Here is a 13,506-nt window from a genome sequence, read left to right as displayed (position 1 = left end):
AAATGCATTTGAGTAACATAAAGGTCTTTGTCAAGAACAATACCATCCCCCTTGTCCGCAGACCTAATTTCAATAGACTGTAAAGATTTCAAATCAATCAGTGCATCATTTTCATCTTTACTCATATTAAAATAATGAGGTGTTACACCTTCATTAAATATCTTCCTAATCTCCTTATCACATACAGCAATGAACATTTCAACAGTCAAATGCATTTTGGGAACAAATGTACTAGGTTTAACAAAATGACAACACTCAGTACTAGTATTTCTGAAAATCGTTTTTAAAGTAGGAGTCCTACCAAACAGTGCCAGTTCTTTCAAAACTGAAGTTAACTGAGTCTTTTGTGCTGTAATAAAAGACAGACCTTTGCCTAATAATGTTACCTGCGCATTTGTCAGAGATATGCTGGAAATATTCAGGACCAAACCTTCAAATTTTGGCTCCTCATAACTCTCTGCTGCATTCCCGTCAGTTCTTGGAATTGTGGAGCTCTGGCCCTTCTCCCTCAGCTCCTCGACCTCTCTTTGATGGGTAGTGTGTTCTGCAGTTGAAACGGTACAATGAGTGTCCCCCTTTTTTGCACTTGAATCCTCAGAAAGGATTCGTTTGCATGCTTTGCTCTAACCTATTCCTTACTTCTTTAGTACTGATAACTTTATGCTGTCCCTTCTTGACTGCACTTTGTGTATTATCAGACGTAGACACCATCTCCATTTCAGTTGTATTTGTATGTAGAATCACTTCCTCATCCTCCCTAACATTCACGATTGATTGCCAAGTAGCTGACTGCTCATTCGATTGGTTGGTGCCAGTAGCAGGTAGTCTCAGCCAAGCAAAGACCCACCCGCTCTGGAAATCATTCATGTCTCTTTGCAGTTTCTTCATTTTTCCAATTTGAAGGCATTTTTCATAGTTAAAAATCTGTTCATGTAGCACATCAGTTTTATCTAAAATTATACCACATCAGCATTCCCCCTACTGTCCTCAGGGAACACAGGTTGGTTAACCAAGGGATTCACATCCATGCATAAAATATGATCAAGCCATTCAGCTTGTGTATGTAGAACCATACTGCCAGTTAATGCATGCTCCACTTCTAAGTCAGAGCCTTCAGCCATGTTCAGGATCCCTGGCTTACGCCACCCAAGAAAGTTACTTTCCTGTGCCACTGTCAAGCAGACACACAGAAGTGATCCCTGGGGTGTATTTCCTATTTCCTATCCACTCATCAAGATTTTTCTTGAAGAGTGCTAATGAAGAACTTTGCTGGACATAGATGGGTAGCCTGTTCCAGATTATGGGAAGTCTCTGGGACAGAAATCTATCCCTCCAGCATGTCCTGTTTATTGTGAAGACAAGATTTAGTTCCCTAGAGCATGTAGCTTAGAAGGATTGGGATTTCTTTAGGTGTAGCATGTACAACAGCTCTGGGTTTGACATAGCTTTATATGTTAGGCAGAGATCACCTCGGAGTAGGTGAAAGCTGGAGTTTTTTTGAGACTGTCAGTGTAGGGCATTTGTTTGAGGCCAGTAATCCTCTTTGTGAGGGACTTCTGTGGCCTTTCCAGCTGCTGCAGATGTCTTGTGAGGTACATTCTAAAAGGGGCATTGTAGTCTATAATGGGTCTAATGAGTGTCAAGTAGAGGGGAACAATGACCTCTTTTTTCCTGGATGAGAACCCTTTTATGATGGTGTGTCATGTAGAAGGACTTCCTGACTTCAGTGGCAATGTGACTATCAAAGGAGAGACTACTGTCCACCTGGGTCCCAAGGTCTCATCACACATTCAGTGTTAAGTAGACGTAGTTCATGGGTACAGAGTTTTTACCAAAGGGGATGACACTGCACTTTTTGTCATTGAGCTTGAGGCCAAGGCTCTGACACCAGGCATCTGTCTCAGCGAGGCCCTTCTGTGGGATGTCCACATCATTTGGGGACTTAACTATGGCTCCTAGTTTGCAGTCATCTGTGAACTTCATTAGCCAGAGTCCTTCAGTGTTAGCCTGTACTTCAGACAAGTAGATACCAAACAGGAGAGGTCCCAGGACTGAACCCTGTGGTACTCCACTTGTCACTTGTTTGAGGTCAGATTTGGAGTCTGTAACTTTTATAGTGTGGGTTCTGTCAGCGAGTCAGTTTGCAACCCATCTTGTGACATAAGGATTTATACCTAGTTTAGTGAATTTAGCTATAATTCCAGAATGGGGGATGGTGTCGAAAGCCTTGGCGAGGTCAAGATAGGCTGTGTGAACCACCTTACCCTCATCTATGGCTTTGGTGACTGCCTCAAAGAAGTCGATCAGGTTCAGGAGGCATGATCTATGCACCATTCAGTGGGCACAAAGCCTGATGCAAGGCTATTATTGAATATGGTGCTTATGTGGGGAACCAGTTTGTTCTGAAGTTCATGTAAAATGCAGCCTGGGATGTTGTACGGTCCCATGGATGCTATGTTTTTGGCTTTAGAGAGTGCAGCTTTTACCTGGGTAGTTGCGATTACAGGGACTCTGCATTCTTCTTGTATAGATATGGGCCCTTTAGGGGACGAGGAGGGGGTAAAGTTAGCACTGAACATATCTGCCAGGATGTTGGCAATATCAGTTGGTTCAGTAATTTTCGTGCCGTTGTGCTGCAATTCAGAGCTGATATGGGTGTTGCCATCGAGATTCTTGACATAGATATAGAATGCTTTGTGGTTGTCCTTAGAATTAGTGGTGATTTTGTTTTCGTAGCTAGCTTTGGAGGATCTTCTAAGGGTTCTCAGCTTCTTACTGAGGCTGACCAGGGAGCTCCTCCACTCAAAGGATTTTACTCTTTTGCAACAGTTTCTTCCTTCTGTTGTACAGTTTGTTTATGGCAGGGGACCACCAGATTGGCTTCCTTTTTTGGAGGATAGCGTCTTGGTTCTGTTTAGGATAGCATGATCCATGCACTTGTGTAAGTGTTTATAGAGTGCATTTGTGTAGGATTCAGCAGTTGTAACTGTACTGTCCATCTGCATGGGTGTCATGAAGTTCACCACTTCTGATTTAAGAAGCATGAAGTTGGCTTTGTAGAAATCTTTTACCATAGTTTCCTTAATGGGGAGTGAGGGCAGGATGTGGATATCAATGGTGATTAGCTTAAGGTCATATCGGACCGAGGAGTTGACCAGGTGTGGAACACCGGTCACTCATGTTGGTAATGACTAGGTCTAGAATATTGTTGCCCCTGGTGGGGGTGTGGATAAGTTGATCCAGGGCATTGGAGTTTATGAATTCCAGAAAGCGTTGAGCTAAGGAGTTGGTACACAAATAGTTTTCACAGTTAATGGTGGGGTACTTGAAGTTGACCATTATTAGGGTGTTTGGTTGAACCCTAATATTTTCTAGTACATCAAGAAAAGAGTGGGAATCCGGGGGCATGGTGGGGGATCTGTAGCAAGCTACAATTTGGATTGCAGTTTTGCCCAGAGTTAGTTGCACTTGGATAACCTCGAATGCATTATGCTCCGCAACTAGCCTGGAGGTGTGGATATCCTTAATGAATATGGACACCTCCGCATTGGTGTTTCGGTCCAGGTTACATGGCCGAAAAGTGTGGTATGAGTTAGCCTGGTAGTGCAGGAGTGCTCTCTGGAGCCTTGAACCAGGTCTCAGTCACTGCACAGATATCGATGTTCTCCATTTTAAGGAGTGCCTCGAGTGAGTGCATTTTGAGATTTAGACATCTAGCATTGAGTAGCATTACCCTCAGTTTTTGCTTGCCTGTTCCTGTTACGGTGGTGAATTTGTCATTTGAACCTTGTCTAAAAAAGGCACTATAGGGGCCGGCAGGAGCCATAGCCAGTATCCGGAATCCCAGACACACTTACACAAATAAACCAAGGCTATCTGCAAGCAACTATGCACCTCTCTTATGATGTGTAAATTTAGAGCTGAAGCCCTATGCATGATCAAGAAAACTGAGTCTTACTATTATGGACTGTTTGGGAGAACATACTTTTAACATACTTTGATGTTTCAAGAGAGCTGCATGATTAACCTGGTATCCAAATCGTAAGCTAAATAATATGTCTCTAAAGTAAGGTTGTCCTGGGAACAACAGATATCTCATTTGAACAGAAACCCCACACCTCCACCTTTTCTTTGGATGCAAATCGTGATCAGATGACATAAGCACAAAACCCACATGCATGGTGGCCAGTCCATCTGCAGCACCAAAGATTTGACTGTAACCTTACTACAAAAGCACCTGTACATCATCAGTGCAGCTCTCCGTAGTAATGCAATACCCGATGAGGGAGTCATTTAACTGTCATTACTGGTAAGACCCTAAATTGTATTATCTCAGGATCAGATGGTTTGTTGGGGGGTTAATATAAGGCCAAAATAAAATGGTATTCAAGAGAGCAAGATGGAGTTTCCACCACAAAGTATATCTTATCATTAAATTAACTGACCTCCAACCCCCTCCCATAATACAAGTCACATCTCTTCCAACAACACCCTCATGTCTTTTTTTGAAATAAAATAAACACCAGCTCCAAGGAGGGGCTCCAAATGTGGGTGCCAGAAAAACCTCCTGAGCAAAGCTGTAGCTTTCTATAAACTGTAGGAATTCCAGGAGCCCTCCATAAGCTGGCATATATCTGTTATGAGTTATGCAGATCAAAACAATCCTAGGTGTTAGATAGCCCAAACCTAGCTACCTATGGGACACAGGCATAGCACTAGTGATGAAATCTACAAATCCTTGTAAAATGTCTCCATGAAATCCAAAGGAATGCAAATGTGGAGAAAAATCAGCAATTTACTTCTTTCCCCAGTGGCATACCAAAAGGAATGGGTGTTGCAGTCATCAGTCTAAGACATTAAAAATTTTAATATTAAACAAACGGACATCAACCCCTCCACTAAAAATGCCCCACTAATGGCAAACAGAGAAAACTTGGTGAAACATATTATTGAATATGGTCAACTTCCAGCAGAGTAAAACTGTAATAAAACAGCAAAGTAGCTAAAAATGCAAACATTTTCACTTTATTTAATCTTGTAAAGTCAAAGGAACAATTCTGAAAGTCCATGCTTTCAGTGAAAAACAGCACTTGCATTATAGAAACTTCTAAGTCTGTGCCTGAAGTGGATGTGTTGTTTTAGCTAATGTAGCCAAGATCACCAAGTACTTCACTTCCCAGTTTCAGACCAAATTGGAGAATCCTCTTATGCCTGGAGCCATACTAAAGGTGATAAGAAACCTTAAAAGAAATTATACTGTTGTGTTGACTCAATATATTCAGAATGCATAACAACATAGGGCACTGACCACTAACAAGTAGGATGTACCTCAAGTTCTGTGCTCAAAAATGCGGGGTAAAGCCAAAAATAATGCAGGAACAAAATGAAAATCAAAGACACATTAATCAGTGCTCTAGGTAACCTAACATTAATAAAACAGTACATTTGCATCAGCGTGCATTTTCTGAGTAGTAAGTATGAAACTAATCTCTGGCATTACTGGCCCACAGTAATTCTTCGTGATCTAGGAGGAAAATCAAAAAACATTGCGATGTAGGGCAAAAATATGAGGCAAATCAGGGATTTTCAGAAAACCAGGAACAATTGATCAGTATGTCTATGAGTGAGGTGAGAAGCAGAGTGGCCCTGAGAAATAATGGTAACCATATGATTTTTGGCAAGTGTGTAACAGTGGTGTTACAGTGTTGTCATGGACAAATCCACTTGGATGCTTTCTGCAGTGGTTTACTATTTTTACAGTGTCAAACACAATCCATGTACCCAACTCAAAACCAAGAAAAGGGGTAACCAAGAGCACACTAATGATGAATTATTAAATCAATCCAAGAAATAAAACCACAAAATAAAAACCTTTAGCACTTTCGTCCCAATGCACTGGGACTTCCTCAGAATAAACATCCATGGCAAATGTCCTTAAAAAAATTAATTACTACTCCCCTTTCTTTGAAAACTAGAAATACCATTGGTGTAATTAATCACCCAGTCCAGATGAAAATTACAATACAAAACCTGAATACACTATAGTCAAAAAGCTAAGTTGTGTTAACAGTCCCATCCCTACCCCATAAGATATATGCAACAGTTCATATAAGTTTGCCTTCATTAACTGGTTAAGCTACATTAAAGATTCCACAATAAATAAATTCATAAAGTTATGTAACCATCAAAGAAGGCAATTGTATGTCCCTCATGGATAGGGGCAGACAGTACTGATCATAGATTCACTCTGCAAACAATCTAACTAACAATGGACAATTACGGAACCGTCTAACAATGTTCAATTAGGAAACATGGGTATTACATGTCTAGGCTTGTAAAGGCCCTAAGGCCATAAGCCTAGTAACCTATGAACCTATATATATACATATATATATATATATATATATATATATATATATATATATATATATATATATATAAAATACTGGTAAATTATATAACATTTTTAATTAACAAATATAATTTATTAAATCAATGCAGGAAATAAAAACATTTAGTGCTTTCATCCCACTGAAATGGGACTTCCTCAGAATACATATACCCGGCAAATATCCTTCTTAAAAACATTTACTCCTCTCCTTTTTTCCAAAATAAGAAATTAAATTGGTGAAACAATTAATTAATTACCCAATCCAGAAGGAAATTACAATACAAAAGCTGTATAGACTGTAGTCGAAAAATTAAGTTTTGTTAAACCTCCCTCATACTATATATATATTTATTTATGTTACATTAAATGCTCACAATAAATAAATTCATGAAGTTATATAACCATCAAAGAACACACACATTTACTCTCACATTCATACTGCAAAATAAGTAAGAAGATACCGATATGCTGCGTTTTTCATGCCTGTATAAATCTGGTATGTTTGTGCAGAATTGCTCATTGTGCAGCAGTCGTTAGGAGTGACCTTTACAGTGGCGAAACCATGAGTGTAACGTACTAAGGAGCTACCCCGAATACTGTACAGAGTAGCTCAAAAATTGTAGAGAAACTTCTTTGCGCACTGAGAAGCGTACAGCAAACTTCTTTGCATTGCCCCTTAAATTTAATATTATATTGGCTGGTCTGGTCTGAAGTACCCAAAAACACCCTTAGCTGGCCACTTTTATCCCTTGTATGCTACATTCCTGTAGCCCACCTAATAAAGGATCTAACATTTTGGCTATGAACCTTCCTAATTTTTCAGCATCCAATTTGGTGGACATGGGAACTGAGACACAATGTAGCAATTGTTTCATGTTTGACAACCATTTAATCTTTAAACAAATACATTATCCAAAAGAAGTATTTACACAATGTCACTGGAGGAAAATCTCTCATGTACAAGCACACAGAATAAAAATCAGGTTGTCAACACATGCTGCATATATAGTAAGCATCTCACACATAGACCAACTTAGGCAGAGACACTTCACTGCAAACTTCCTAAACACCAAAGACTTCCCAGACATTCTACCTGCAAAAATGACAAACAAAAAACACAACAAAATCAACATTTAACACTGCACAAACAGCCACACCCAGTGGAACCTCAACTAAAAAGCCCATAAAAGCATAGCCAATGCACTACCTAGGACTTCAGTCATAGGGCACTCCATTATATTAAACACTGATGCCCCACTCCATTGTATTAAACACTGATGCCCCACTCCATTGTATTAAACACTGATGCCCCACTCCATTGTATTAAACACTGATGCCCCACTCCATTGCATTAAACACTGATGCCCCACTCCATTGCATTAAACACTGATGCCCCACTCCATTGTATTAAACACTGATGCCCCACTCCATTGTATTAAACACTGATGCCCCACTCTATTGTATTAAACACTGATGCCCCACTCCATTATATTAAACACTGATGCCCCACTCCATTGTATTAAACACTGATGCCCCACTCCATTGTATTAAACACTGATGCCCCACTCCATTGTATTAAACACTGATGCCCCACTCCATTGCATTAAACACTGATGCCCCACTCCATTGCATTAAACACTGATGCCCCACTCCATTGCATTAAACACTGATGCCCCACTCCATTGTATTAAACACTGATGCCCCACTCCATTGTATTAAACACTGATGCCCAGACTGGCCAAAGAGAAAATAATGGTCAGTTCCTTACCAGAAGCCAGGATCCACCCAGTTACCCGTGCACTCAAACTATTGCACTACACGTACAACAGGTATGATTCAGTCATAGTCTATGTAGGTGTAAGTGACCAGAGAAGCGTCTCCCTAGACTTAATGAAAATACGCTGCTCTCAGACGGTCTCACAGGCTGGTACGTGCCTAGTATTTAGCTGCATTCTACCTTCAACAAGGATGATGCCACAATACAAACAAAATATGACTGACTTTAATAATTGGTTTAGTTTCTGGTGTCATTCTAAGGAGATAAAGATATCCTCTCATGCTGACAAATATTGCTGCTTCACCAAGGATGGACCACACTCATCCCTTATAAGCCTTTGAATACTGGTCAACTCAGTGTCCTACCCCACAGACCTTTTTTCAAGCAATGCCAAATTGATAAACCTTCTGACATAACAAAATCAACCCATGTGAATCTAAAGGTGTTACTGCTCTATGTCAGGAGACTAAACAAGATGCTCCACCCTCTCCAAGCTCTCCTTATCCTGGAAAGTGCTGACATCTGTGCAGTTACAAAGACATGATTTAAAGCTGCAAAAAGTACCCAGGCAATGCAAGGCTCCAGTAACTTCCATACATTTAGACCAGGAACTGCTCAGACCAGATCTAAAAGTGGAAGTGTCTTGATGTTGTTGTGTCTTTCGGCTTTTCCCGGTTAGGGGTCACCACAGTGGAACTCCAGTCCGCTAATGATTGGTAGTTGATTTTTACGTGCCGAGTTACCAGCCCTGATGCACAACCTTCAACGAAGGTACGCCCATTCACGAATGTCTCCACTCAGAAGACGCTCTAGCTGAGAATCAAACCAGACAGCATCTTACTGTGAGGCGACAACGCTACCACAGCACCACCACCGCAGTTGTATGGATAATAAGCATACCTCTTGATTGGTTAAACAGGATGACATGACAGAAGTCTCCACATGCAGATTACCAGAGACAAAGTCCCATACCGTATCTTATCAATCTGCAAGTCATCTTCCATGTCCCATGCACTCAAATTATTGCACTATACGTACAACAGGTATGATTCAGTCATAGTCTATGTAGCTGTAAGTGACTCATAGTTGGATCTACTGGCCATTCAATGAAATACTATACTGATTGGAAAATTACCCCTCTGTAGACTGGGACTACTGCATGGCTTCAAATCCACAGGCACAGAGATTCTTGGACTTTGTAAACACTAACACCCTAGATCACATAGTACTTATGCCCACTAGAGGTACAAATATATCAGCCTAGTATTCACAAATATGGGAGAATGCTATAACCCACCCAGTGCCATGTACTCTCTGCTAAAGTCAGATCACAAACAGTCTGTTTTGAAATAAAAATCCATTCTGCAACCCCAATAAACACTAACAGTTGGGAACTATTCCAAAGCAAATACCTTTATTAAATAATGTCTCAAAATTCCAAGTCCCTCTAAATCAGATAACAGCAGTCTATGTGGAATTGTTCACAGTAACACTGTACAGTCATGTCAATGATACCATAGAGGCTGCTGTACCTACAAAGTAAACCCAAAACAAACTAAAAACAAACCACCTGGTGGAATCTAAAATTAATCAGGTTGTACAACAAAAGAAAAAAAGTCACTGCTAAAATTAGGAATGTTAACACCCAAAAATATAAAATATCTCTCATCAAACTAAACAGACAATTAAGAGGGCTAAGTCAACTCAAGAAAGCCAGTTCTGAGGTGAAGATACTTCCAGGCGCAGGACAGTCATACTACCTTTAGTTATGTCAGAAACATCGTAGGTAGCACACAACAGTGTAATGAAATGGCTGTAAATGGAGCATGTTGACTGAGCCAGGAGATATAGTACAGCTAATGGCTGACAGATTCAAGTCCAACTTTACCCCCAGCCACCTTCCATGAAGTACCATCAGAACCCCTCCAACTACCAATGGGAAGCAGGTTCAAGCTGTGCTCTCCAAGGCCAAGAACATAGCTGGGCCCCAGTAATCTCCCAGGATGCCTCCTAAATAGCCTGAAACATGACATCCTAGAGCTACTGAAGCCACTCCTCAACTATAGCTTCCAGAGAGGCTTTGTGCCCCAAACAGAGAACTACAGCAGTCATCCCACTGCACAAGGGCAGTCCAACAACATATCCTGGGAACTACAGACCCACTAGACTGACCAGTCTCACATACAAAGCCATGGAAAGAATCATCATATAAATGATTAGTAATGACTGGGTATGGTTGCAAGCCATCCCATTATCAGTGGGATACTCATGGGCTGAGCTACATCATCATATTGCCCACTGTGTAAAGCAGTAGGACGTAAAAGTCCTGCATTTCAATCACACTGAATCACCATGGAATATCAGCAAATTCTTCCGTTTTTCCACGGCAATTCAGTCACGTCATCAACCCAGACCTGCAGGGAGAGTTATTCCCTGTTAGGTCTGTGTGCTGTGAATCATGCAGCAATTGGCTGCAACTTGTGAAGGAGGTGGGGATTGAGGTAGAAGAGCCGTACAAAGGTCGCAGCTGTGGAGTATTTTTTGTTATAGGTTCATAGCACTTCTACCACCACTAACTAAGGACTGGGATTTGACTTTTTTTTTTCTCAGCCAGCCAGCCAGCAAACAAGCCACTCTAGCAGCCAGAGCCAGCTAGCCCAGCAAAGACTGTGATAGTAGTGATTAGTACAAATAGTATTTTATGACCCTAGCTTTTTAAAAATAGGAATATTGTGTTTTATTTCAATTTAACTTTTTAATGTTTACAGGTAAATGGGGTGCACTGTACAGTATTTAAATCTGTGGAGTGGTTAGTCTGAGATTTTCAAGTAGTTTTTAAAGGTATAAAAAGTGTGTGCATAATTTAATCTATAATTGCTGCGATTGTCTTTGCTTGGAAACATTATTTTTTAAAGGCTAAAATGTGTCTGTAGAAGTTTTTTTTTTTTTCTGGTTGGGGAAATCTTCATGGATAAATTTATTGCAACTGATACATTTCTATTGTTGTTGAGGCTGTTTCAGGGAACTTTGCATTTACAATGGAAATGTTTTGGGACAGTTTGCACATTTTGGAATAAATTGTATGCAACTTATTTTTTAATGTCATCTTCAAAAAGTTAAGATGTACTTTGTTTGGGTATTTTTTATACTGCTTTTTTAGTGACAACTTGCAAAAGCTAATTTCAAAAGTGAAAATGTGTATGTGTGTATGTTCATAGGTAAACATAATGCATTAGGTGTTCTACTAATATCATGGCTGTTTCAGGATAGTTTACTTTTATAAGTGGAAATGTGTGTATTTTATTTTTTATGCAGTCTTCAATAAGTTTAAAATGTACTGCTTTGATGATAATCCAAATATGGCTGCACTGCTGTTGGGCCTGTTCTTTATTGCATCGCTATGCTGGGTAAATTACTGCTGCAGGTTAATTTCTATTTTTCTTATTACTTGCAGTGTTTGGAGGTAAATGGGGTCCAAGGAGTCTACTTGTGCATTGCAATTTACTTTAGGCCAGTTGTTTAGTGACAGAAGTACTTTTAAAAGAGAAAATGTTTATTTATTTTGTCATTTGTTTACCAGGCCAGTTAGACCTGGCACAGGCTCATTTACAATGGAGGTCTGGGTTAAAAGCCTCAATATGTACAAATAGCAAACAACAGAGGCACAATATGTAAACTTATACAGTAGCAGCATAACAAAGAAAAACAAGTTGCGCATAAAGAATCATAAGCAAAGCCGCACAAGTTGAACATAGAAAAAAAATAGCTGTAAGCACTACATCATGTGTTACACATTTGTATTCATAAATTTAGCAGGAATGTTAAAGTCACACTTTCTGGTATATAAAGCACTGTCTAAGGTATAGTTGAGCAGTAAGTAGGGTGAAAGTGAAAGGGTTGGAAAGAGTATCTAGGAGAAAATAAAGATGTGACTTGTGGTGAAATTATAAGGGAGAGGGATGAGTTAGGCTTATATCCAGTCATTGTTATAAAGTCTGCATTGGAAGATAGAGCAGGTATACAAAAGAAGAAGTCAACATACCTGGAGGGATGATAGTCAGCCTGGAGTTAGATAAGAGCAGAGCCAAGTGTTAGACTTTTGCTTGACTTTATTTATTTTTTTTTGTGGGGGGGAGTATTCAGAAGTTAATGCAGTGCATATGAAATTGTGCTAAGATGTCATCGCTGTTTCAGGATAGTTTGCTTTTATAAGGGGAAATGTGTGTATTTTGTTTTTAATGCTATTTTTAATAAGTTTGAAGTTTGAAATGTAATGCTTCGAGTACAGTATGAATTTGGCTGTGCTGCTGTCGAGTACAGTATGAATTTGGCTGTGCTGCTGTTGGGCCTGTTCTTCATTTCATAGTTGTGCTGGGTAAATTAGTGCTGTAGGTTTATTATTGTTGCGTGTGTGCAGTATGTAGATTTTTTTTTAGTTATCTTGTTTCAGAATAGTGGTGGGTAGTGTGATATGTAGACCTGAAGAGTTTTTTTTTTTGCTTTTTTAAATAAACATAATTGTCTGTTTAATAATAGTGTGTTTTTTTCTGTAAAGTTTATCTGCTATTATAACTGAGTAATGTGTGTGTTTTTGCAGTAATATTTCTCTTTTGCCGTTAAAGCTTCATAATTTAAATGGCTTGTGAGATTTCAGTATGCAATAACTATAGGGTTGCCACCTTTTCAAATGCCCAAAGTGGGACATTTTTGGTACAAATGTCAGATTTTGCAGGGCAAAACATACCCACAGCCAGTACAAAAAGGACAGAACTTCACTTTTTGGCCTACATAAAAGTTTATTCTTGTAGCAATTTAGTTACTTATTCTGTTTCTTATCACATGTAGGTGTTTCAGATACAGAATAAATGTTTTATGCAACTATTACATAAAATATAGGAAATATGTTTGTCCAAAAGTCTCAGGACATTTGCCATTTTTTCGATTTTTTTGCAGGACACAACTGCTCAAAGAGGGACTGTACCTCACAAAGTGGAACAGGTAGTAACCCTAAATAACTTAGTAGGCAAAAAGGTGAACTCACATTGCACTTTTTTAAATTATTTAAAACACATCCAGCAGTTAAGTGCTTTCATCCCAAATGGGACTTCTTCAGAACCATTTGGGATAAAAGTGCTTAACTGCTGGATGTGTTTGAAATCATTTAAATAATAAAGTGCAGTGTGAGCTCACATTTTTGCCTACCTGATTATTGGTGTTTTGAGTCGAGTCGAGTTCTATTTTGGTGGTTTTAATTCTGTAATAGCTTCACACTGTTGTACCCATAACTTCATCTCCTTCACCACTCCTGTGGTGATGTCATAGTGGAGGGTGTGGCCAG

Source organism: Protopterus annectens, chromosome 9.part0 (genome assembly GCF_019279795.1).
Source record: "Protopterus annectens isolate FY-2018-M chromosome 9.part0, PAN1.0, whole genome shotgun sequence".
Classification (NCBI taxonomy): Eukaryota; Metazoa; Chordata; order Ceratodontiformes; family Protopteridae; genus Protopterus; species Protopterus annectens.
Note: the sequence above shows the minus strand (reverse complement) of the source record.